The sequence below is a fragment of the Lampetra planeri genome, unplaced genomic scaffold (assembly GCF_965212315.1).
Source record: "Lampetra planeri unplaced genomic scaffold, kcLamPlan1.2.h2 scaffold_114, whole genome shotgun sequence".
Taxonomy (NCBI): domain Eukaryota; kingdom Metazoa; phylum Chordata; class Hyperoartia; order Petromyzontiformes; family Petromyzontidae; genus Lampetra; species Lampetra planeri.
Genome location: NW_027613851.1, coordinates 57,089 through 71,210, shown reverse-complemented (window position 1 = coordinate 71,210; position 14,122 = coordinate 57,089). Strand labels below are relative to the sequence as shown.

At 42.6% G+C, this 14,122-nt stretch overlaps 1 protein-coding gene across 1 annotated transcript in view; it reads right to left on the bottom strand.

Moving 5' to 3' along the window:
* The window catches only part of LOC144738726 (influenza virus NS1A-binding protein homolog), a 62,912-nt gene that overhangs the window by 38,312 nt on the left and 10,478 nt on the right, over positions 1 to 14,122 (bottom strand). The window contains exon 2 of the mRNA XM_078621718.1: positions 1,818 to 2,224. The gene's annotated coding sequence lies outside the window, so the exon portion shown is untranslated. The remainder of the gene's footprint in view (positions 1 to 1,817; positions 2,225 to 14,122) is intronic.

Sequence of the window (14,122 nt, the reverse complement as noted above, 5' to 3'; positions counted from 1 at the left end):
AGGAATTTAGGTCATGGGGGCTATCTGATCATACTTCACCATCCTGGTCAATGTGGCCGTCCAACAGGGTGGGAATTGAACTTTGGCTGGCAGGTTCATAGAGCAATGAACGAATGATTGCACAGTCACGCGACACCCCATTATCATCTCTCTAGTCGATAAAATGAGCACCACTTTATGGAAAGTCAACAACGGTCATCTTGTGTATATACTAACTATGGAAATGTGGAATTTCCATGACGGATTCAGTGTCCCCAAAGGAAATAAATTCAGCTCCCATGCTCATTTAAAACCGGGAGACAACTGTATTCACCTTAGCTAATAAGCAGATAGTCAAATATCTTAAAGACAATGCCATGAGTAATTTGAAGCCCTTCACAAAACTCAAGAGGATACAATGAGATAATGAGAACATCGGTGTAATTGTAGCATCTACTGACAGTCTGAACCAGACACAAAACAGGACAAAGTCCATTTAATGTCAATATACAATATTCTATGAAAGCGACTGAATTTTAAGGCGACGGAACTAAAAACCACGAGAATATTTACCGTCATAAAATAAGCTGAAATAAGTCCGTTAGAACGGTGGTCAGTTTTTAGATAGGATGTACACAACAGAATCCGATAATCCACGTTGATACGGTGGGGACCGCATCACGCATCCTGTAAAAATCTGCGGCTCGCCGCATAATTTGGGACAAAATAATCTGCAAATAAAAACGTTCATGCCAACGTAGTGCGCGGCGAATTTAATGGGAGAACGTGCCACGCGTTTCCATTAATCCACAGAAACACGGCAGATTTCAAGCAAAGCGCCAGAAACATACTAAATCTGCAATAAATTTTGCAGATTACAAAGTAACTTTTTTTCTAAAAACCAAATGGTGCAAAATCTGCCATATGGGTCGGTCGCTGTTAAAAGGATTGATTTTACACGTTTTAGATTTCATATCCAAGTCTAAGAAATGCAAAACTAATTTCTGCACCGCATCTAGGCAGATGCAAAGCGAAATTATAAAAACTGCTAAACTAAAAAGAAATCTAACCTCCCCATTTTCCCTGCAGCTCCACATTAAGCCGCCAGGCACCCCTACGAGTCACGGTTTGTGGCGTTCACCCCGCCGGAGTGCCGTGCGATGAGATCTTCTCCCCAAATCAGTGAATTACAGCTATTTGCAAATTATTGGTTCACGGACGCTCGTATCTCTGCTGTATATTTGTATAGCGAAGCAGTGTCATGATGGTGGTAAGATTAAAGTTTATAATCTTAGGTGATCCATTTATTCAAGAAAGTCCAAGTCAACGCTCTTTTCTGAAGGGTACTGCATTGGTGTGATGATTGGTTAATTCCATTTAAAATCGCATTATACAGTGGAGTATTTGTTTAAAACCCCTATTGAGAGGTCTTTTATGCTAGGAGACATCTCCTTTACCAGTGGCAAAATATAGCAATAGGTTTTTACCCTTTTGGCGTCATCTGGTCCAACACTAATAGAGACTAGGCTCTAAGAAAAGCTGTCTCTCGGGTGTGGACCAATCAACTTCAAGGACAGTGCATATCATTATCATTATCAGAGTTGTTTCTTTTTGTTTGCATTTTGACTGCTTGTGTTGTGGTTATTGCAAACATGATGCCTTGCATAAAGGTGTCAGTTTTTGTACCAGTTCAAAGGGTAAAAACCTATTACTAGGACTTTTATGGTTTGATGTGGGGGTTGCTTTCCTTGGGTGGTTATGAAACACTTTATATCTGCCATATGCAAGTGCAAGCATCCAATCATATGGTGTTAACGCAAACGAAATTACATACGTACCAAGGGTGAACGGGCAGGTCTTGAAATGGAAAGAAGCCCTTCAAGTAGTCTCAAAGGTTTGTGCAAAACAATAAATAATTTAAGGAGTTAATATTTTTTGTCGTCAACCGAAGCTAAAAAAAAAATGCTGTATATTGCAACTCTCTCAAATTAGAAGGCCAACTAACACCAGTTATTTTTAAATTTGGACAAATCTGTTGTTGTATGGCTTTGACAGCGAGTGGAAAATTATACAATAAGTCTTTAAGAGTCGAAATGGAAATCCTTGCAAGATTGTGCTCGTCTTGCAGATGGGTAGTGGAGTGGATGTACAATTATATATATAAAAAAAAGTAAATATGGAAGGGGATGATATGTAGAATGCTCCACCGAGGCTATAGATTCCTTGTACCACTGTCTGGTTTTGGCTGAAACACAAAAATGAACAAAAAAAAACATTAAACTCACAGAATACAAATCAGACAATCTTTACGGTTCATTCTCCTGCTACGAATCATGGGCACACAAACATTCCTTCCGCACAGCAGAGTTATCCAATACTTCTCAGAAAAATTTACAGCAATAAAGACTATCTGCAGAAAACCAGGCAAAGTGGCAAAGTTCCAACTTCATGAGCTTCCAAAAAACATACAAATGCTTTTCTTTTATATACAGATTTGAAATGAAAAACAGAAGACAGCGAATTATTAATAATTTAAAAGCGAATAGTAAACCGAAGGAAAAAAAGCATTAAAAAATCAATTATTTTAGATGAATCAATACATTTCGGGGTTGAGTGATGGTACAGGGTTACGATGTTACGCTGTAGACTCGGCAAACAGAGTTTAAATCCTGACCGTGGCTAAGATCAGTTGGCAGGTGGTTTCTGAACTGGTCCCTGCTCTTGCCGCGCGCGGTACCAACCCCACGTTGACCAGCCACAGCGTGGCGAATTACTCTAAATATCCCCCATGACGAACACGGCATGGGTAGGCCTTCATCCAGCAGTGGATTGACAAAAGACACGCACATGTATTACCGTAAAAAAATGTTTGGGGCTCCAAAATTGGAGAACATGGAACATTAAGTATTTTTGGTTGGGACAGACATGACACCGAAACCAAAAGTGTGTGAAGCCTGCTACCATGCTAGCTGCATAAAACAATTTAAAAAGCATTATTTTGAAAACTAAAAGCTTATGGTGTTGCAGAGTGACGGTAAAAAAAAACCTCCCTTTTTTCTATCCGCAAATATATTTTTTAGCCCACCAGACAATTGCCTACCCAAGGCCAATATTAATCAGCAGCATTTGTTTAAACACCCAAATCCTGCAGCAGTTTCTTGTAAATCCGGACATAAGAACACTGGTTGATAACATGAATGATGCAACATAAGGGGAACTGTTAGGCAGGAAATCACGTTTTCAGACTTGAGTGTGCTTCCACCAATGAGCCCCAACACTCAGAAAATCGAGGACAGTGAGCTGCCCACGTGACTCAGACAAGAGCTGAGCTGGCATTGCAGAGCCCTCAGCGATGTACAGCGATTCTTTGACGAGGGGCTCTCCACACCATGTCGGCCACGAGGGCTATATAACCATAATGCACCGCGGTAGGTCAGTCCGGGTTTGTCAAGGAAAGCAGGCAGCACAAATGAGAGAGTAGTCTGCAATTATAAACAGCAAATGACTTTGCTGCAATGCCCTCTGCTGCCCACCACCCAGCCTAGCAGCCGGGCACTCATCCAAACGCATAGCCATGCTCAATCCTAGATTTAAAATTTTCGTGACTGCAAGGATCCACACTCTTTGGTTTTTTCGGTAAAGTCGCGTAAGGGGGGAAACAAGATAAAAATGAAAACTAAATTAAATCACGACGTTTCGGAAGCAACACAAGCCTCATCGGCTGTGACTGCTCCAGCAAAATTACTGTAGCGTATAAATATACCCTGTATAACACTACGTGTCTCTAAATAGCTCGCTTTAAAAGCTACAGTAATTTTGCTGGAGCAGTCACACCTGACGACGGAGGTTTGGTGTTGCTTCCGAAACGTCGTGATTTAATTTAGTTGTTTTCATCTACGTGACTTTACCGAAAAAAACAAAGAGTATGCTCAATTCTGCTTAGTTTCTGGGACAACCGCATATCAAAAAAATCTGTACCAGACACTCAACATGGTGCAGACCGAGTGTGTGCTGCACGTTATAGGACAGATGAATAGTTAAAACATTCTTGTTGTTAAAAAACATAATGGGGGGGGGGGGGGGGGTATTAAAAAAAACATGAAAAAGAAAACAGTGATCGAGTTGTAATGGTACCAACACCAACAATGTAAAAACCGCATTTATAACAAGATAAACAGTGTGCTCAACACAATAAACAATGACGACCACGCGCACTCAAGAGGACGGAAGGAGACCCCAAAGGCAAATGAAAACACTCGTTGATATGGAAAAAAAGAAAATGAAAACAGGTTTACACAGGACACAGCAAGCCACTGTTAACCGAACACACAAACCGTTCCTATTCACTTGGGTTGTTAAACGTCAATCATGAGCAATGGAGCGTACGAAATATGTACTGTACTGTTACACCAGTGACTCATTCTACCATGTTAAAAAGGAGGCACTTGCAGTGGTTAGCCCACTGCACTAGGAACCAGTTCAATTCACGGCCACAGCAGAGATCAGTGGCAAGAGCTATTAGACCCAGTCCTACCCACCCAACACTGCTAACCAGGGGAGGTGAAAAAATTAACCCGTAAAAACTAAGTTTTTCACTATAAATCCTTTATATGCGTGGCATCGGTTTTATTTTATTATTCATTTCTGTTTTTCTTGAGTAAGAGTTTCATTTTTATCACATTGGTATTTTTAATTAAATAAGAATTTTTTTTCCCTAAAAGTGGAAAATTTTGGAAAAAAATTTTCACGAAAAGAAATTGTCACGCACAACGAGTCTGTGTGCAAAATGTCAGCTCGATTGGATCACGGGAAGTGGGTTAAAAAACGACCGAAAGATTTGCACGGTCGTAAGCGCGCAAGCAAGTGAACATAATATAAAGGATTTAAAAATGGTAAAAAACCACTCATGACAAATAAGGGTGTGGGGGAGGCCTTTTTAGCCACTGGGTGGGAGTCAAAATGGCTTCACGTGAATGAGAAAAGCAACATTTACTTTATTCTTGGTTGTTTCGGTAAAGTCACGTAGAAGGAAAATAATAATTTAATATATAAAACAATATTGTTTTATATTTTAATTAATATTATTAATCAAAATAATTGTAATAACAAAATAATAAAAATATAACTCTATTGTTTTAAATATAAAAAATATTGTTTAATATTTTTATTATTTTATTATTTCCCTTCTACGCGACTTCACCGAAAGAACCGAGAATGAATCCCTGCAGTCACGAGAGCTTTAGAATCAACATTTACCTTGTGGCTTTAAACAATATTGCAGACGCAAATTAAGTGTACAACTTCAGCCTTGAATAAGTATTGGAAACAAGCGATCAATTTTGTAAATATTTACTTCATTAGTGCGTGGCCGTTTGAGTACACATGCGGTATTTTATGCATAACCAAATGTTCAGTACAAGGCTAAAAACAAACACCATGTAAGAATGGCTTATGCATGTTAATGAATTGTGTTTTTTTTTGGTCTGTATGGTAGATCAAGTAAACCAGGAATATACAGTACATGTTCAGGTCTTGTCAATCCACTGCTGGACAAGGGCCTCCACACAGCATGCTGGTCAAGGGAGTTATTGGACAGTAATACTGGTAGGAACCTCCTGGTTACACCAGCCCACAGGGGATTATTGTGTCCGTTCGTCGTGCAGGGAGGGGCTGGGTGGGGAGAGTGGCAAGGGCTGGTCCACCCCGTGGTGCCCTTATCAAACTCAACGTTTCACCTACTCACGCCGGCTTGTGCCCGCCCTCACAGTCGGGCATATTTGCGGAATACACCACGCCGCCGTTGACCCTGGCCATTGACCGAGCAACCCAACGTTCCTACCAGCTCCCTCCGCAGGAGGAATGTGTTTCACCATCCTGGTAAGCGTGTAGGCCAGGGGTTGTTGTGGCAACCTGCGGCTCCGGACCCGCATGCGGCTCTTCACAATGACCGCTTTGTGACATTAATAATTATCAAGGACCACAGTCCCGTATTAAAATCACATGCATTGGAGGCTCTTGAAACATTGAGGGGGGTTTTTTTTTACTGAAAAATGGCTCTTCTTGTTGTTTTGGTTGCAGACCCCCTGGTGTAGAAGAATTAATGTAAAAACATTCACCTAGAAAACAAATACATGGCAGATGCGCCGTGTTCCGCTACCCACCAGAGATGGCCTTTACCAACACCGTCATACAGTGGTACATGTAACGAAAATAAGGATGTATTGACCTAGGATTTAAATGGGAGGCAAATGCTAACCACACACACAGAATTGTCTACGCTAAGAATAGCTCATTTAAGATTCACGCAAATGTATGCAAATATTCCCTCTAGGCTGGAGGTCGGAACAATACCGTAAAAGATAAACGGTACACATAACAATACAGGGCACAACAGGCAAACAGTGCAGGCAGTTCAAGTGACAAAAGAGGAAACCATACGTCTGAAAAACACCACACACACGGTAACAATGGACGCAGAACCGGGCACAAAGGAGAACACACTACAAAATAGAATTACATCTCAAATCACAGACCACAAACCTGAATTGTGACAATTCATTGAAGCGTGGTGCGGGGGGGTCGTGAATCATTACATGCTTAATAATACAGTACACATGTCCAGTCTATTGTCAATCCAAGAATGGATTAGAGCCTCCCCCTCCTATGCCACATCAGTCATGGGGGATTATTTGCCCCGACTTGATCGTGGTCAGGGCGAGTTGATGAAGGCAGGGGAGCACAGATGAGTACAGCACAATAATGTGTTGTTATTTTTTGTTGCAGAGTCTTCTGCGCCTCACTGTTGCCTCGCAGCCGAAAAAACTGTTCTGCAGACAGCGATTACCCATCCAAGCACTATCCGGGAACCAAACCAGCTTAGCTACACGGGATGTCCGATGAGATTGGTTCGCATTTGGAGCAATTTGGTGAGAGGCAATTTATAGTAAAGTATAACGTCGCATATCCGACTCTCACACACATTCACCCAAAACAATTCTCAGCCTCGTATGCAGCGCGGTAAACCGTGCGTGCGTCAACTGGCATTTTCACAAATCATAAAAATTTCTTAAAAACGCATAACAACGTATTCTTAACCCTTGCGTACATTTTGCTTACTTCAAAAGCACGGCGAAGAATTGTCGCGTGCGGACCCCGCTCGGATTTCCAGCAGCGCGTAAAAACGCGTGGTGTAGCCGTCATTGTCGAGGCGTTCACACATTGTGTCATCCGCAGTGTTCGCCACCCACCATATTGCAGGCCAAAACACACGTCTATTCCTGCTTCTTCCCTTACACTCCTCCAACTGGGAATTCCCTCACATATAACCCCCCCCCCCACCAAAGTTCTTAAGACCCTACTCAATTAAAGAAATGTGTTAACGAAATCAAATTAAAACTTTGAGTGCCATTTGTTGTCGACCGCGTTTGTGCCCTTTGGCCCTTTGTGCCCGCGTTTAGCAATTCTGTTCGTCCAATGTTATCCTGCCTTTTCACAAATCTGCCTAGATACATCAGGTCACCAGCAAGCCGGGCATGCGGCGTTGTACCGGGCCACTCGGTCATTCAATTCAAAGTGTGCACACAAAACACGATGTCGATTCTCGAACGTCTAAAGAAAGTGTCAACATCTTTGTTTGCTATTTACAAGGCAGGATTTAGAGCCGACAGCTAAAAACCAACCCCCACTGGCTCCCCCTTTTCTACTGTCGCCTGCAATTTTTTTCCTTCCAATGTCACGTGGAAAAGGGTGTTGGCTGCATGGGATTTCCCAAGGGACAGAGGCAAAGAGCCGAATTAATGCACGAACTAGCAGAGTTGGCAGGCTATCGTAGGCACACGGCACCGGTTATTATTAGTTGCAGATACTCTGCGGTAATTACTTATATTAGTCATGCGACGGGGAGGCCGAAATGTGGAGGGTATTTTTTTTTAAGCCAATTATCCAATTGAAAGGAAAAATTGTGGATATTGTAAAACGCATATAGTGGAATATGGTAAACTAGAAGCAGCATAAATGTAATCATGTTCACCTCGAATTGCTCACGCAAATTCTGATTGTAAAAATCATCCTAGACGATGGAATAGAGTTCAGTACACCAATCTTGATTTGACGGTAAAGTAGGCTCGGGCAGTACACATCGCTCCAGGGAAAATGGCCAGTGGTGCAGACTAATGATGGGAGTGGCTGCCAAAGGAGGAAAATGCCCAAGACGATGCACTCCCCTCCCCCCCATGGAGATGGAGTTACGAATTCCAATCATGTCCAGGGGCTAGATGTATAATTGCATTGCAGGACTGTGTGAAGGTTGGTAGCTTGGGGAGGCATTCACCCAGAAGTGGACAGATCACAGCTAATGACGAATCATTACATAACCAGTTCATAACCAATTTTAGCACTCCTTACTATTTTCAGAAATCTGTCATCACGGCCATTGCCGCTGATGCGACCACACCTCCACCATTGCTTCTTTCCATTTACTAATAATCTAGATCAACTCAAAATGCTAGTTTAGCTTCAGCTGTCGCCTAGTCATTTTACTGCACAAGTCGACTGCAATAGCAACATTGAAATAGCATATAAACAAGTATGCACATGTGTACACATTGTTGGATCTGTGCGCCAATGTTTGGAATACGTGGCAAAGGCAGGTATTAAAAAACACGTAAATCGGGAAGAGGCTTTTTTCCATTTGTTAGACAAGATTGGTGGAACAGACGTGCAGGACGGAGGCCGATAGGATATGAAAATTAGGAGGCAGGGAATATAAGGGTGATAGTAAAGCAGTGTAAAGGGACGCAGGAGTAGGTTGTTATGAAAGAGACATTTGCAGAAATAAGACGAGCAGGATACCAACACAAAGATCCCCCGTATAGCCTTAACAGACTGTAGGGGCAAGTGCTGTTAGCGAGCACCTATGAAGGCCGGAACGGTACACGAGGGGGTAGGTGGCCAGCACCACGCCCGACCGCCTTTGTCTCCCCAGTGGCGATGTTTACACACTGCACGAGGTACTCATTTCAGGCCGAGTCGACCTAGGGGAGGCCCAGGACCGGTTCAGATAATCGTCACCCGTGAGCGGGAATCGAATCCGGGATGCCGGGTTCATAGCGCAGCGCGCTAACCGCTGCACCACCGCTCTCAAGGACAGCTACATTGAGGTTGACGACCAATGGGTAGACCTAACGTGGTGGTCATGAAACTGTAAATTTGGTTCTACGGACATCTCGACTATGCAACAAGTGGAAGTAGTAAAATCGGTGATCACAAAAGCGGTCCCCGAAGGTCAGTTGGTAAATTTGCAAAAGCTACCAGGAACTTTCATCAGCAATAGAATCTTTATTTAGACTGGAGGAATCCGAAGAGCTAGGAAGCTCTTTTCCACACATATCCAGCAGAGGCGGGTCAAGGCATAAGGAATGAGGCAATGGGTGAGGTGTGGTGGTGGCATCAGGAGAACTTGTCTGTAAATATCTCTCGAATTTGACTGCATAAAATGTAGCCCAAGCGAGACCAAATGAATTCTGCAAGCTTATGCGATCACCAAGCTATATACATCCAACGTTTCAGGCCAGGAATGTTTCCCTCATCCACTTTGTGTAGATTCAGCCCATTGTGTCTGCATACCACAATTCAGCGGTTACGCAGTGTAGAATTCGTCAGCTCGACACATCACAAGTCTAGCATCGCCAACTCGAGGCCGACCACTCCCCCCGTCCTCCATGCAGGGATTTTTGCAGTGATGCAGATGCTGCCGCCTTTGCCACAACGCAGCGTTAAATAAAAGCTCTGCGCAAATCGGCTTTAGCGGCTCACGAGTGTGTCCTGTGCCCACGGTGGGCTTTAAACTAATCAGGCAGATTTACACGTGTGCAGCTATGGGGCTACGCTGCACACGATTGGTTTTCATGAAAACGCCAAGTGGGTTTCTCTTCAGCACAATGTCACCTAGTGGGGGTCCCGGTCACGCGAAAAGCAGACAGGGAAAAAAAAATCTAAACAAATAAAATAACACCGCATGTGTTCTAAGAATGATGTAATCTAGCCTTAGGGGCAGGTCATTATTTGTCTTTTCCTCCATTACCCACGTGTGATTCAATTAATTGTCATGGGTTTGAAAGAAAAAAAAAGATTCGATTCAAAAATAGATTCGTGGTTCCTTCTGTCCCGGTCATTTCATGAACAAAAACGTAATACACATATGTATGAACTTAAAATAAATAACATAAATAAATACCGCATTGAGAGTGTCCAAATTTATTTTAATAAATTTAACTTCACGAGCATCTTGGCCGAAAGCCTATGTCTACTGGCCTATAGATGCACCTCAGATTAGCATGGTTTGGCTACATAGGGTGCACAATAGACGTTCAACGTACATACATACATACGAAGATAGCTCAGTATTTCATCGAAGATAATGGCAAGACACTCAGAAGTTGGCACTAGAATGTGGCAGGAATTTTTTTGTAAATGTAATGAGGAAGAGGAAGTTGTGATGGATGGGATGTGTGCATGATGCAGGAGGCCAGGTTATTCACAGGTATTGGAGTGGCCAACCTAATGTCATCAGACAAGGGGAAGACCTAAAACCAAGATGGTAGTGTTGATGAGATGGTTGGCATGTCTTTCAAGGACCTCTCCTCATCACCACCACCACAGCCTGTTGAGGTTTTCCCTTTGTTACACAGATGACATGTCCTTCAAGAACCTGTCTTACGGTGTAACAAAGGGAAGACACCTCAAGCCACATGATGGTGGTAAGGAGACTGTAAAAAGGTTTCTTTGAAATTTGGTCTCAACTGTACAAGTGGAAGAATTTAGCAGAGGGAAGGAAGCGATGGCAGTGTGCGATAGCCAATATGACCTCTTGACTTAAAAATTCTGTTGTAGTCATAGATTTTAAATCTACCAAATTGCAGCACCACACAATTTCAGGCGCTGGGAAAAAAGCCCACACAATTCATGGTACTGTAATTCTGTTGTGGCACACTGAAAAGGATGGAAAATTACAAGTGGTTAAGCCATGAGCAAAACCTGTAAGAATTCTAGCTGCATACGCTGAAAGCTCAAGCGGAACGTCTAAACATTTAAGTGTATGAAATGTTATATACAAGTCAGAACATTGGTGGAATGACGGCAGGCGCACTGTACGCTGTTAACAGAATATAGAACAAGGTAACATGCTGTTCTCTCAAGAGCAATTTTTTTCAGCAATGCTCAGATGATGTCCTTAATGCCATCTTTGTTTGGTAACATTGAAGGATCATTAAATGTCTGCGCACACTTTATATGCAGGGCCACAGCAAAAATACCATCACTGCCACAGAGTGTATTAAAATTCTGCACGAGGGCGCCAACACTGTACAGAATAAAATAATATTTTAGCAGCGCCTTTGCGCCATGTGGTGCATACAAAAGCACAACTTCCGTGTGCGAGCAGTGGAATTATATTTTGCAAAAACATCACAGGATGATGGTACAAAAGATTATATTTTAAGCTACCGCAACAAATGCCCTTCACATCAGGGTAGCAGCAAATACCTGCGGACTGGCATGAAACCCATCAGACGAAGCCTCCCCAGTGCTGTGTTTAGCACTGGACCTAAGCAGTTTTTTTCCAGAATGCACCAGATGCCACACATTGTAAAACAGACGCCACCGCTGCAAAATAACAGTGTGCGGCAAATGAACCTCATGCCAGGACCCCGGGGTCCCGAATACACAGAAGTCAAAATCGTAATCAATTTATTTATTTTGGCGACATCGTCTCACTACGCACATAAACGCCGCGACCCACCTGGTGCGTAATCATTCTGTTGGCGTGTCGTCCAAGCGCAGCGAGGACGAATGCGCAGGATCATAAATGTTATCGGAGAGTTGTTCAAACTGCCTACACGACTTAAGTCCTTATTTTTCATAACGGTATGCATAACAGTGAAACTGCTCTCTTATCTTCATTATTATTTGTGACCTACCACTGTCTGCAGCCAGGATCAATCGATGACAATCCTATTACCTGCAGATATTTAAAAATATGAGATGCGTTGCACCATTAATTCCTCCTGTTTGATAATACTTCCGTATGCATCTGTGCAGATAGTTTTTCTTGCGGTAAAGCCATAGTCCTCACATACCGCTCGCATCAATGCGGATAAAAGGAGCGGCAACCCACTACTCTGCAGAGTAACATTGGTATAAACGCTTGTTACAATATGAACAGCGCATTGAAAACGCATACTATTTTATGTACTGTTTACAAAGTGTGTTCACAAATCCACACTGAGAAACACGATGATTGACAGAGGGGTGTAAATTATATTTTCGATAGTGTATTTAAATAGAGGTACTGCAGGATAAGTAGTTTTCAGTTTTACAGGCATAGTTTAACAAGCAAATTATGCCGATGTACACAGAGTTGCAGGTTTATGATGCCTCATGCACATATCGTGTGTGTACTAGTCACGTAAATGGATCCAATCAATTGACTCGGATACTTAGAGGATTAGATATGCACCGAATCGTGCAAGAAAAAAACATTTGCAATTCATTGCAGATTTATGGAAATGCTTACTTTGTGCTCGTGGTCAAATAACACAAAATGAAACAAGTGACATTGAGAAAGACGGCTTCAAACGATACAGCCAATATAATTGAGACGCTAAAAAAAGACGATGCAAAACTGGGAAGTTAGTCGAGAAAGGACAAGACCAAGCAAACAATTGGTCAATCAATTTATGGAAAATTAATCGAAAGACAATTGGATAAAGGAGTTACAAGACTATTGTGCAAGAGAGGAACACGAGGCATCGATTCTGTACTCGTTTGTTTTGCTTGATACGGTAGTGCTGTTTATAGCAGACATATCGACTGGTCAGAAAAAACCTTGTTTAAAAAAGAAGTTAATCCTACATCTCAGGAGCAAGCATCGGGGACAAACATTTACACTTCCGTGATTTTAATAAAAAAAAACACATTTTACGATGCAGAGTGCATGACCAAGTATTTATACTGGTAGCAACCTCCTGGTTACACCGGCCCACAGGGGATTATTGTGTCCGTCGTGCAGGGAGGGGCTGGTCACCCCGTGGTGCCCTTATAAAACTCAACGTTTAACTTACTCAAACCGGCTTGTGCCCGCCCTCGCAGGTCGGGCATATTTGCGGAATACACCACGCCGCCGTTGACCCTGGCCATTGACCAAGCAACCCAACGTTCCTACCAGCTCCCTCCGCAGGAATGTGTTATTAAATTTGCATCAGTGGTGTGGTGTTAAGCAGGTAGATCTGGTCAAGTGCAGTGCTATGACGGCAGTGGCCCGAACCGATTCCCGACCAGAGCTAACATCATTTGCGAGTCCTGGAAACGCCCCTTTCACTAATACACTGACAAACACGATCACGTATGGTCAAACAACCGTCATGACCAATGTACTTCTATTATCATAATGCATACATTTAAACGGTGTACTTTTAATGTCCGCAAATGTAATGAAAATTACGTAAATATGCAAATATTGAATGAACAGACTTAGCAAGACAGAATTACTAACACAAGTCGGACATTGACAACATGGAAACAGTCCAGATAGTGTTGAAGACTGTACAAACTACTTTACACGTAAGACAGTACAAAAGACTAAATAATCAACCCTTGAATCAAACCATGATAAACCATTGACCAACAGTAGGGGGGAGGCCAAATGTGTCATGCTAATGGATTCGATTAAAAACAGACCATGATATGTCAATAATTATAAAAACAGCAACATTCTGTGAACCAGAGGAAAGACGAGATATTTCTAAAATGCGCAATTTCTCACGAATGAGTTACTACACAGATGGCTGACCCACATTCAAGCATGCCCCAGTTTTTGCTAATCACGCATAATAGTTAAGTACAAGCAAACCTGCTTCTCAATTACAGTACACTTGGTAACATGCCACGTACCCACCCCCCTCCAGTCTACGACTAACATTGACATTCGAATGCATTCAGGTCACAGACGCGAAAACCACCTCGAGGCGTCGGATTAGGAATTGCGAAATGGCCGAGGCTTGGACACGTTTCCAAACCCTCCTCTGCGTCACACCAAGCAATTAGCAAGACGGGACATCGATGCCTCGTCACCATGGGGCAGTTTCCA